Raw genomic sequence first — 10,565 nt, 5'->3', positions numbered from 1 at the left:
CTTGTATCATGTTCTGACACCCTGTGTGACTCTTGGGGTGTCCTGTGAACAGCCAGGAGCTGGGCTCTGTGATCCTTGTGGGTCCCTGGCAACTCAGGTTATTCTATTATTCCAATCCACTCTTCTACCTCCTCCAGGTTGTTCTGTGGGAAATAAATGAGCATTTGTCTTTAACATAAGCACAGCATCGCATCCCTGACACCAGGGACTGAGGGAGCTCCTAGTGGAATGTTGTCGCAGACAACTTTTATGGAAAATCCTTTCCTTAGGATTTTTCCTCCTGAGAAGCTGAGAGGCCTCAGAAACAAAATGTAAACATTGATTATCTGCTGCTGTGGAATGCAACAGGTGGGTCTGTGATTGGCCCATGTTGGATGTTTGTAATTAATGGCCAATCACAGCCCAGATGGCTCGGACAGAGAGTCAGAGACAGCTGCCTTTGTTATCATTCTTTCCTATTCTATTCTTAGCTTAGTTAGCCTTCTGATGAGAGCCTTTTCTTCTATTCTTTTAGTATAGTTTTAATGTAATATATATAATAAAATAATAAATCAAGCCTTCTGAAACATGGATTCAACATTCTCATCTCTTCCCTCATCCAAGAACCCCTGTGAACACCGTTGCAGAATGTTTTCCTGCAAGCCTGAAGGGTGTCCTGATCTCACAACTGTCCAATGGCACTGCACTTCAGCTGGATCTTGCCTTGATTCCATGATCATTTCATAAACACTACCAAGTTTCAAAGGAGGCATCAACTGGCTCTGTATTTCACTGTGGGCTCAAATTTCCCTTATTATTCACATTTCTTGCACATGGGTTTTGTCCCTAGCTGGATCCTGAAGCTGTCTCAAAGAAACTGCATCCCCTGTGTCAGGTTGTTTCAGTAGAGCCCATGTTTTCTCCAAATGGATCCTTGTGCATTATGAGTCCTAAAACCCCAAGGCATTGTGCACTAATAAAAGGGCAATGCCACCACTGAATTACCAGTGTGGCTTCCAAGGGTAGGCAATAAGCAACATTAATTTCATGCTTTGCAAGGAATCCAATGAAACTATGAAACTGCACCTTAGCCATCTCCTTGTGTGGAAAATAAGTGCAGGCAAGCACACACACACACACACACACACATAGATTGTGTCCCAAAAATGCTGAAGGGCTCACAGAGCACACTAAGACTAAATGCTAAATGATATAGGATCAGAAGTCAGGCCCAGAGAGGAGTAATTCTAAAAGCATGAAAGTAAGTGAACTAGTTTTTGCTGTTTAGCCTGGGGTAGAGAGTTCTCTTCCCACTGTGGTCCGTAAAGATATTACCGCTCTATAAAAAACACCAGTTCTCACTCCACTTTTAGTGGTAAGCTCATTTTTTTAATCTGAAGATGGTTTTATTTAAAATGTCTTGATTTGTGTTTAATGTGGAAAATTAGGAGAACCTTACACTAAATTTTCAAAGTTTGCATTCATAGCAATTAGCACCTGCATTATTAGACTAGTCAAAACAAACTGGATCAGGTGTAACAATATTTTGAATGACTACTATGACATATTTTATCATTACAGTGCTAGAATGAAAGACACATAATCACTATTTTCTCTATTTCTTCATAAGAATTTCATCAGGAAATCATTCATTTCATCATTCATTTCATTGTCTATAGAGAGTGGAAAAACCTCACCAATCTAGATTGTACTTCTGGCAAATTTACACTGATTTTAAAATATCTTTTTCTCAGATTCCAATGTGTGCTTTGTTCTGAGTATGAGAACATTTCTTACTAGTTTCATTTCTGAAAACAAATGAACAGTAAAGAATTGTTTGATTTTTCTTAATGAGCTAATTGATTTTAGGTAATTAGATGGAGACACTAACAGAAATAACTAATCAGCTGACTGTCCAGTGTTTCCTCTAAACTTACCCTTAGAATTCTAGAAAAGCTTTGAATTACATTTAATATGTTTATCTTAATTTTTTTAACAATACAGTTTTCTATGCAAAAAGTATTGAACAAAAGGACAAGGCAGGTTCTTGCAAATAAAACATCTTTATTTCTTTCAATATTTTTTTTGCCTAAAACTAAAATTGTTCATGAGACCCTAATTAAACTTTGTATTTCAAGATTTACTTAAGCAGATCCCCTTGTCCTTTGCTTCTCTCTTTCCTGCTTAGTCTTTGTATTACTACCATGAAACACACCAATAATCCATGTAAGCATCCCTTTTAAAGAACTGTTTGAATCCACTGAACAATTTGCCTGCTTAAAATTATTCAAATACTCATGCATTCTTCTGGCCTTAGAATATGCTGCTTAATACAAGCAAGATCAAATCATCTATGGAGTTACAACCAGTCTTTTTTTGGGGGGTCCTATCCAAATTTAATGATTCTCTGGTTCCCTGTGCTTCAAACAAAAGCAGGTAATGATCAAACTCTTTCCACTGCTGCAAGAGCAGCACAACTCCTTTCTCAGACCTTATTCAGCTTTGAATTATCTCTTCAAACACCTTAGTCCAAGGAACATGTAGCTGATGTATAATGAGTTTAACTTCCTGCATTACAGAATGAACATCACAAACTTGATTCAAGTGAGTAGGATGTGAAGGATCTCATTCATTTTTAGAAATATCTTCAGTCTAAAATTCTGGAACTCTGAGATGTGGCACCCTTGGGATACAATTAAACACCTCAATATGCTCTCAGAGGAGCATATATTTATAATTTCTAATATTAATATGCTTATAATTTCTTATAATAACACAGATTTACAATTTGCCTTACACAGTGGTGGTAATTTTGATTCATTTATCCAAAGAGACAGATATACCAATATCTATCTATTATATTTATCTATATAAAATTTAGATACACAGGTATATAATATGTATGCATATATATGAAATGAATACCTTATTAGGTCAACTCTAAGGCCTTGATTTGACCAGATCAGTGAGAAAAATGTAAGATGCTTTTAATAATGGCAGATAGTATCAGAGGAGCACTTCTTGTAAGTAAAAAGATTTAAAAAAGAAAGGATTTTCCAAACAAAAAATGAAAAGCATTTGTTTTAGTGCCATAGAGGCAAATATTAATCAAGGTATGAAAGGTATTGTGCAAATATTAATCAAGGTATGAAAGGTGGAGTGCATACAGTAAGTGATACACAAAGAAGTAGAGGAGCTCAGTGAGTTGTGTTGAAATATTACTGAATACAAAGTCCTCCAATATCACTTAAGCCAAACATTATGTTCTCAGAAGATATAAAAAGGAAAGGAAACAGGCTAGAGAAAAATATAAAAATAACATTTCTTATATCAAAATAAAACTTTCAAATATGGTTAAATAAGAGAGCAATGATTTCTGATTTCCAGAACATCTTGGCTCTGAAGCTCTTCAGAAGTTATAACATAAAGAAAGACAATATCTCTATTTAATTAATCATTTGATAAGATTTAGAAAGGAATTTTTATGAAAACAATTTTTTATGATCAGTGAAGGCTTTTGGCCATGAAAATGTTTATAAATAAAATTATTTGGATGAGCTCATCTTGAAACTGCAGAATGCTAATTAGAAATGTGACTGTTCTGCAATTCACTTGCTTGTGGAATGGAATGGTTAATACTTGCAGTGACACTTCTTATGCACAATGCTTTTTATTCACTTTTTTTTTAAGTACAGCAGTATTTTGTGTATTCTCTCAGGCAGAAAATATAACTGTAGCACAGAAAATAATTGGTACATTATTCACGTTAGCCCTTTGGGACTGGTTTTCATTCTCTTCTAAATGTTACTGTTTAGCTAGGTTGCTTTTGAAACCAAAACAAAATTAAAAAAAAGGAACAATCTGCATTTTAAAAGTAGACTGCTGAGATGGAAACTCATGTATCCCCCTGACAGAGAGGAGACTTGCTAGGTCTATAACCAAAATATTATTGACAACCTTTTCTTTAAATGACAGTGGTCTACAATGAGAGTCATTATGAATATTAAGTACAATTACATTATGTTTATATTTAAAACATCATTTCTCCTTGACTTTCAAAAATGCCACTAATTCATAAAGAGTGCTCGATGGTTAAATTAGGATCTTCTAGAGAAACATTACATCAGGACATAAATAATCCACAAAGGGTTTTTACCTGCAGGTGCTGGAGACACAGCCCAAATGTTGTGTCATCCTGGATCTGCCACTAATGAATAAGAAGGAAGTGGTTAATGATCAACAGCCGACTTGTTCACAATGAATTGTGGGAAGATGTGAAACCAAGTGCAAAAGAGCTTAGGAAAAGGACCAAAGATATCTAAAAGGAGAGTTTAAGGTAGATCACAGGGGCAAGCTTGAGAAAACAAAAGACAAAAAGAAAAAGGTGCCTGTGTGAGCAGGTTGATGGTCAGATCTCTTTTCTGGCTGAGCATTGTGCATTATCAAGCGGGTCTAGCCTATATTGTCATTAAATTTTAAATACAATTGTTTTCCATGGGCATGAATTTTCTGTTCTAAATGTAAGAAATCCATACAGAATTCAAATAGGTGCAGCCAACAAGAAGCAAAGATCTGAGGATAGCAGCTGGAGGAGAGCAGCTTCTCTGAGCTGAAGACTGGGCAGAGCGCATCATCCTTGAAGGATGCACATTCCAAATAACAACTTTCAGACCTGATTGACAAAGGGGTTTAGAAGCAGAATTTAGCTGCCCTGGCTGATGTTCCTGCACGTGATGGTTGTGATTAGATAGGTGTAAATAAAGGCACTGTCTTGGAGTGGGTCTGAGTATGCTCAGCCTCGACCCTGTGTGCATCTGGAGCCACCTCCTGGAAGGGCAGAGAGGGAGATGTGGTGAAGCAAAGGTTTTTCAGTTCAGTCTCAGTCCCTGGAAAGAATATGGAGCAAATCCCCAGTCCCCCAGGATCATGTCCAGAGACACAAAGAACAAGGTGCCTGGGAATTGCAAGTGGATTTGGCAAGAATTACATGTTTAGGGTGAAGAAGAGAAGGCTCAAAGGGCATCTAATGGCTGTTTACTCTGAGCTTACGAGGGGTCACAGGAGAGCTGTGCTCAGAGGAAGACGTCAAAACATGGACAAAGGCTGCCCAAAGAGGCTTTTGAGAATATTTGGAATATTCTTTGTGATCTTCAACACTCAATTTTTAAGGCTCTTTAGCAACTTGACCTTACCTTGGAACTGAGCTTAGAGCAAGGACAGAATTAGAATTTCCAGAGGTGTCCTAAAATCTGCATTTCTGATGATTATATGATCACACTTGATTGATGGGAAGAGCACTTTTTTTTGGTGTCCCTGCCCACGGCAGGAGTGTTGGAATGAGATGATCTTTAATGTTCCTTCCAGCCACCAGAACCAAAACTCTGTAGAACTAGAAAGAAAAATGCAGGAAGGCTGTTGTGGCCCTCATGATTCACTTACCTTGTAGATGAAGTCTCACCCAAGTTTCTGGTATTTCAACTTGTTTAACAAATGAACAGGCAATGGAAAATCTCTCCCTTCATTTCTACTATAATTACATTACCTAACCTCACCTTGGAGGATCTTTGTGTCCAAGTGTACTGAATCATGCAGCCTAAAATAATTTTTATGGTTTTTCATAGGTCAGATCTAAACTGTAATTGTGGCAGAAAATAAATATCTGCCTACTATTTACCTCTTGTTTTGGGAGATAATAAACACTTGCTAACTATTTGGCACATCCTGAAATCACTAATGTTGTCATTATACTATTGACATCTCAGAGCCAAAATAAGGCTCAGCCAGAAGTGGTATGGGAGCAGCTGTGCAAAGCTTGCTACTCCTAATCCACTGCATATCCCAGTACATCCCATTAGCAAAGGAAACACTCTCCTGATTGCACAAGGTAGTGCCAAAGCCTATGGCAAGCATCAGCTTTCTAAAAAGCTTTTAAACTTCAAGAAATCTCATGAGGAAAAATGGTTTATTAGACTAAGCAGAATTTTTTTATATTTCTACACAGTGTAATTTTTATGCCCCAAAGTTTGTTACCACGTACCAATCAAACCAAATGATTGAAAAAAATGCATCAGTTTGATCAGCAACTGGATCTTAAAGAGATTGGACAGGAGAATGTAACATAAAAGGTACCTGTGAATTTAGTCTTACCATGAGACTTCAAAGGACAAGGGCATTTAGATCCAGAATATGACACCATTACTGCAAAAAATAGATAATATGCTGAATTTCTATAGCTAAAAAAACCAAGTTTCATTTAAGCAAGGTTAATGAAATCTTAGTTGTAACTTTATGGTAGTTTGGATCCTTGGCAGATTTTTCACATCCCTCTGCTGCTCAGGTCCTCTGTTTATAACTGATGCTTTTGGTTCTGTTTTTTTCTTTTGGTTTTTTTTTTTTTTTCTTTGTTTTCTATACACATAAGGCAATTTTTCAAGTCTTACAGGCACTATGCAAAGCAACTTTCTTCTATCAAGATCCTTTATCACACGTGTCATGGATGCTTGACTCTCACGCCACATATCCTTTCCCTTCTGGCTTCCAAACTGTGCCAATTTGTGTTGTCACTGAGTTAGGTTAAACACAGGTAACACATTCTGTGTTACAAGGTCAGTGTTTTCTCAGTTCCTTTCCTGGCAGCACTCTGCTCAGTTTGTTTTGGAGCTGACAGCACTCTTTGGGTATTCATTGCAATTTCTGTTGAGGAAATTTCTGTTGAGGAAAAATGTAGGAATTTCTGTCTTCAGGCTGGACTATAGATTTGAATGAAGAATGATTCACATAAATGAATTATCTAAAGTTTTTAAATCTGCAAATTTCTGATTCTGACATGTTCTGAACTCTAGTAGGGGATATGCTCCTGATCACATCTGAAATATCCCTTGAAAGACTGGGCTTTCAGAAGAACAGAAAAGTAGAATATTTTGCTGCTAGAACCCTCTCAGGACTTATGTGTACTTAGGAAAGAGCTTCTATATGGCAAGTACTCCTGGAAACCCTTAAGATCCAAATGAATCAAAGTCAGCTGAGCAGAGACAAATATTACTCTACATGGCACAGAGCTGAAATATGCATATTTTCTTTCACAGAGATGACTCATGCCCACAGAATCTTCACAGACTTCCAGAAGAAATACACATAAAAAGGTTGGCAGTATTAGGCCATGAAGGCATAGCTTTTCAGAGGTGTTGTTTCTGTCAAAAAAACAGAGAAGCTTAGAGGACAAGCAACAGGGTGTAAAAGTTACAAATTATTTTCATCCACACAAACCTGCTGTCTTTCTGAAGGAAATTGAGATATGCCTTGAAATGTTGCAAGGATTTTACTCATTTTTTGATATGAAAAAATTTGAAGCTTCATGGAATACAAAACGGGGGAGAGGAAGGTGAAAGGATATAAAGGAAAGCAAATAAATAATCTGTTTCTATGTTAAACTTTGGAGCAAAGTATTTTTACACTGTGCTACAGTCATTGCAGAAATTCATCAAATGTGAACATGTTCCCAAAACTTTCCAGTGAGATAATAAATGTTATACATTACATTCATCACAGAAACTGAGGAGCAAAGAGATTTGGGACACAGTGAAGGGAATTATGAAATTATATCTATTAAAAATTTATGGGAAAATATCTCTTGTCAAACAATGGATGACAGCAGTATAAATTTGAAATTAATATGAGAAAATAAACTATTTAATGACAAAAGACCTAAGCAGAACAATTATAGTCTTGGGATACTACATGGTCATCTTGACCCAGTCAGTTATTGCTGTTTGTCTGGGGACTTTGACTCAGGCTTTCTGTGTCCAATCATATAAAAAACCTGCTTTTTCCACTGCTTCCTGGTTGCTTCTTTCTAGGGGTGATGACATCAATAATAACCATAAATTTGATTCAGCAATATTAAGGTATCCATTTTATCACTGAGCATAACCAATGGATGTGTTGCCATTTTTCAGTTATCACTTTTCTTTGAATCCACAGATTCTGTAAAAGAAAGTAATATCTATTATATTTGCAGCATGCCCTTAAACAAAATGATATAGCATAATCCCTGCAGTGGAAATAGAAAAGTTGTTTATGCATCAGAAGCATGTTGAAACATGAAAGTAAATATCAATAAATAATGGAAATTGTTTTCATTTTTTTTTTAGAATTTCCAATGTAATTCAAGACATCTCTAATGTTAAAAACTTGGGATTTGAACATGCAAATCTTAAACAAGAAGTTACACTTTCATTTTTAATAAGGTAAAAAGATGTGTTAATCCTGTCCTAAAATAGTTATCATTTTTCCCTAATACATAGATATTGTATTCAGGATATGATGATCAAAGCATCCATTTTTAAATTTCATTATTAACTCAAAGTATAGACTGAGTTTCTCTGAGTTTGGGACATTTTTAGTAGCAGCAGCAGAAATTTCGGTGAATTATGGTTCTCATGCCAGATGTAGTAATACGATGTAATTTTATGGTCAAAGGCTTCCAAAAATTGATATGATTGTCACTGTTACAATATTGTGGGGTGAACCAGCAACCAGAGTTGAGCTATTCATCCTAATGAGCTCATCAGAATATCTCTGGACATTGCTGGAGCCAGGATTTCCCCTAATGTCCCTCAGATGTGAACAAAATTTTCATGTAGATAAAAGGAGATCTCTGTGTTTCTGCTACAGTGATTTGAAAGGTCTTTATAGGAAATGTCTGATGAGCCTTCATTAATGTAACTCTAAGCACTTGAAATAAAAACCCAGTATCTAATTTCAGAAAAAAGTACAAGTGTGAAGGAATTTGTGTAGTTATGGCAAATCTGCTTTCTTATAAATCACTGCAACCTTTTTGTTCTCTACTTTTAAATAAACACCATGCTCAATAAGTATAGATAATTATAAAGCAGTCATACTTCCATGAGGCTTTATTATCTTGTTCATGTATATGAAAGATTATAGTCTGAAAGACAACTAATTTTCTAGCCTAAAACTTAAATAAGTATATTGTAAAATAAAAATATATTACTCCCATTTTGTAGAAGGGCTTTTATATAAACTGGATGTTTTAAATAACAAATGGTGTAAAAGCAAACATTCACTCACTAGAAAAAAATTGACTAATTAGTGAAGAGCATGAAATTATAGGGTCTGAAACTTAAATGGTGGGGTTGCTTCCAGCAAAAAAATTTCAGTCTGGCAGAAATGAAAAGAAGCAGGATCTGTCTTGATTTCTGACAACACCCTGTCACAAAAATGAAGAAAAAATTTTCAGCTTAATTTTTTCCTTTTTTTTCTCCTTCCCCATGTAGATTATTACAACTCCTTACATTATCTAGAGAATTAACCTGATCTGGCACCTCTAGATTACACTATAATACTAAAATATGACTCCAGCATGTATCAAGAATTTAGAAATTCAGACAAAATCTGATTTCCTTTAAAGTACTGACATAACTGAAAGGAAGATACTTCTCAGTGACATTGCATGAAATTACCAGAGGCAATGGACATAAACTAAAATACATGGAATTCCATTTAAGCAGAAGAAAAAAGCAGTTTTTAACTGTTAGTTGAGTGAAACACTGGAACAGCCGGCAGAGGGAGGCTGTGAAGTCTTCATCCTTAAGGACATTCAATCTCCAACTAGATACAAACCTGGCCTACTTTCTTCAGCCATCCTCCAGTGAAGCCTTCATATTGGTTCTGCATTTGTTTTTTAACTTAAAATTTCATCTAAATACCCTTTCATTACTTGTTCACCTGATATAACTGAGGTATCCATCTTGGCTTGAACTGAACAGCTTTCAAGGGATGAGATTGAAATTTAGGCTTGAAGCCCAACTAAAACTTGGGGCTTAACTTCCCAGCTCCCTGATGGTCAAAGCATGGTGTTAATAATGCCAGAGCTGTGGGTTTGATCTTCCTATGGGCCATTCACTTAGGAGTTACACTTGATGATCCTTGTGGATTCCTTCCAGCTCAGAATATTCTGTGATTCTACAGTTTTGTAAATTGAATGATCCTTGATCCACAAGTTATATGATATCAATCATCATTTTTTGTGTTGCTTTGTAGGTTATTTAAAGAAGTAGCTTGATACAATAACATGAATTTGGATTCAGAAAAATATATTTACACAGCACAGCCACCATTTTTTGCAAGCATGAAAACAGCCTACCTACTATGAGAAAGGTATTTCTCATTTTTGATCTCTGTAGTAAAATGACTGTTTTGAACTTAACCAGCAAAATTTGATAGTGGTGTCAACTTCCTTTTTACATTTCCTCTAATTCTGCCCTAACTAAGAGTGGGAGAGCAAACACAAACACACATCACACTGTTTCTGCTCTTGAGATCTCTTTGTCAAAAAGATGCCCCCCCCCCCCAAGGTTTGATGAGCAAAGTGAAGGCTGCAGGCTGTGACGGCTTGTTGTTTGTTTGGGGTTTTTTTTGTGCAGCTTGCTCTTTTCTTTATCAGAGTGAAATATGTTGGGTAGATGGGTTGTTGCTGTGCTAATCACCACCAGCTGCTCGTCGCTGTCACACAGCTACAGGTGCAGCAGCTTTGCCGCTGAGCTCTAGGCCTTCAATCTGCTCTT

Source organism: Ammospiza caudacuta, chromosome 1 (assembly GCF_027887145.1).
Source record: "Ammospiza caudacuta isolate bAmmCau1 chromosome 1, bAmmCau1.pri, whole genome shotgun sequence".
Lineage (NCBI taxonomy): Eukaryota > Metazoa > Chordata > Aves > Passeriformes > Passerellidae > Ammospiza > Ammospiza caudacuta.
This window is presented reverse-complemented; position numbering follows the sequence as displayed.